The sequence below is a fragment of the Pocillopora damicornis genome, chromosome 13, assembly GCF_964200805.1.
Source record: "Pocillopora damicornis chromosome 13, jaPocDami1.2, whole genome shotgun sequence".
Lineage (NCBI taxonomy): Eukaryota > Metazoa > Cnidaria > Anthozoa > Scleractinia > Pocilloporidae > Pocillopora > Pocillopora damicornis.
The window spans coordinates 11,378,167-11,381,189 of record NC_142682.1 but is presented as its reverse complement, the minus strand read 5'-3'; the positions used below and the strand labels follow the sequence as shown (position 1 = coordinate 11,381,189).

Here is a 3,023-nt window from a genome sequence, read left to right as displayed (position 1 = left end):
TCATGTTTGCACGGACGTTATTTATTTTAATTTAACCAAGTATTACAATAATCCGGCATTCAAAAAATCTTCCTGCGAATGAGCATCCCAAACTGATGTGTTCATACGTTCAATAATTAGTTCTTACAAGTTTGTTAGACATGAAAATTCTTCAGTTTGACCCTCAGATAGCACAAATAAAATTTTTCACCGAATTGTAAATTTTCAAATTTTCCCTTTAAAACGGTTCTGTAGTCTCCGCGTTTTCTTATGGTGTTTGTGCCTCTTGACAGGAACCTTATGGAACGAAGGTATGTTCTTCACAACGCGTGAACCAAGGCAGCCATTTCGACACCTCTCTAATCCTGAGTTGCAATGTTTAGCGCAACCATTAAAATCCTTGCAGCCGGTAAGGCAGAAATTCCATATTCCAAAGCAGGATTGTGCGCAATCACTTCTTGCATCGGTCAATCGAGCCTGCCAGGTGATCACAGGAATCAAAAGTATCAGTATCCCTACGATACTCATCTGGAATGAATAAGATATAAAGAAAAAAAGAAAAAAAGAAAAAAACAAATTAGTTATTATTAACCGTTTGCAAAATTCAAATTTCGAGGGGATTCGAGCCCGTGCCTACCAGACACTAAATGGGCGCCATTACCAACTGAGCTATGGAGCCACACGTTGGGAGTGAAACAAATCCCGTCGAAGCCCAAATATCAAGAGGCTTCCTTTCAGCAATTGCTGAAATTGCAGACTACCAGTGAGGAACATTTATTGGCTTGATTTTTTATCCGCAAGTCAAATAAAAACTATTTATTTACTAGTTGTTATCAAAATCCTGGACGGGAAAGAACAACCCTCTAAAATGTACCAGGCCCCCTAGCTGCGTAATTAAGTTGGTACGGCGCCCAACTAGTTTCTGGGAGACACGGGTGCGAATCTCGTAAAAGCCTCAATTTTTCAGGCTTCTTTAAAGGAAAATTATAGAATACCTGCGAGGATCATTTGTTGGCTTCATTTTCACCCGCAGGTCAAATTAAATTTATTTCATTACAAGTTGTTGAATAAGGTCATGTTTTCCTATACTTTTCTTTCCCCTTTGTTCTTTATTTCTTAGGGCACTTAACGAAAATTGCTGTACTTTTTGCTAGTTGTACTTTTTCGGAATATATCTTAAATTTCAAGTTGTGTATTTTTGATTTAGGATCCCTGGGTTTCAAACCCTTAAGTTACTCGTCGATCTTTTCTCAGTTCGATGACATAACACTGACATTACACAACAGTGAAACCGTGTGCGATCACACGTTTCGCCTCATAGGCTGTTCGAGTTTCCAATATGCCTGGTCCGCGATCCGTCGTAATGGACGGCAGACTGGCCTGGTGGTTATGATTACGCTCAACGTAAAATTGAAATTGACAACGAAACGAATTAGGGCTACACTATTATTGTTAAATCGAAATAAATCCCAGGATTCGACAGCGAGACGCCTAATTGAGCCTTATAAGCGGCGCTCCCATACCAGCTTGAGAAGTTTTTCGAAGTGCTCCTAAGTTAGTCATGATTAGCCAACAGCCACAGTTTGCAACGAGTTTCAAGAAAATTTAAAAATGAAACAGGCGCTAACCTTATGAGGCGAGTTCACATTTATCTCAGAGAAATACTGTGCACTTCACTTACCGTTTGAGCTTGCGAAATGACTACTGTTAGTGTACACTGCTCTGTCCTGAATTGTTAGCTAAGGAATGATCTCTTCTATTATACTGTTGGGCTTGCCAAATTTTAGCCACGCGTGTGCATGCGTGCAGTTTGAAACCATAACAGGAAATTGTAGGTGTTACCGCAAATGGAAACATGATGTAATGGTTTGCGCAAAATGAAAACACCAGTCATTAATATTTTGTTCTTTTAACAAAAACTAGTAGTAATCTCTTAGAAGTTTCGTTTTCTTCTTAATTTTTTTTCCAAGCATTTTAAATGTAAAAAATATCAAAGGCATCTGAGGTATACATGGGCCACAAGTCGGAATGAGTGTCATAAAGTCGTTAAAGAATCACACTCGTATCGTCGATTACTTGAAACCTTTTTATTATCTGCTAGTCGCGAAGCGTCGGAAACTATATACAATTAATTTGATACAACACCGGTAAAACAAAATCGAGTTATAAAATCAAGGTGTGTACTGTACAAACAAAACGCGTGACTAAAAGTTACATAACGAAATCGATTGAAATACACGGGACTGTTCGTAATAATGAGAAAGTGCGTGACATATACAGGTGACTTATCAGGGTTAAGATTTAATTCGAAAATCGAAAATCTGAGAAGAAATTTTTATCTGAGCAGTTTCTTATTTGCATAGAGTCGTCATAAGTTTTTGAAACCAGAACGAAAATGCAAGTCATACGCTACGAATGTGGCGCCTCTGTGATATTTCCTGCTGTTTTTCAACCCCACATCACGAGTTCAATCAGTCAAATCCATTGGAGAAAAGGAAACTGGAGGCGTGCATAAGCATGATGACAGCGATTTTGTTCATCGTCATTATCTTTTTTTAACTCATTCATATAACTTTGCCTATCGTGCGATAAACTATAATTGAACGTAAAAGAAACCATGCTAAATTAGTTAAATGGATTCCCTTTCTGTGGCACGTAGCCCTCAAGCCCGTTTTTATTGGCTGTACTGCCGTTACCTCAATGAAAAGGTGAAATAACTCGAAACGAGATTGAATGAAGTGTTCACTTGCATAAACATTCATTCCGAGAAATAGAAACAAAATTAAGTGGCATGGAATTTACCATTTATAGACTCCAATAAGATAAAAAATAATACACGTTGAGTGGGCCTCATAAAACTTACTTTCATCGCATGAAAACATTTCTGCTCCCACGAGAAGGAGGCTTTGGGGGAGCTTATTTTTCAGACTAATTGATAAAATGAAAAAAGGCATGGGTGGGAAGCGACTCTGGCGGCGACAGCTGAATTAAAATTACTTTCTCATGGCTGGTCTCACTTCAAAGTGAACCGTATGTAATAAATC

General features: G+C 38.3%; 1 long non-coding RNA gene across 1 annotated transcript; it reads right to left on the bottom strand.

Annotated features, from left to right (window-relative positions):
• On the bottom strand, positions 1 to 1,795 carry LOC113683829 (uncharacterized). The gene is made up of 2 exons (XR_003447415.2): positions 1,661 to 1,795; positions 1 to 507 (listed from the first exon to the last, which is right to left on the bottom strand). It is a non-coding gene; the product is annotated as an uncharacterized LOC113683829 (long non-coding RNA).
• Positions 1,796 to 3,023: the final 1,228 nt, after the last annotated feature.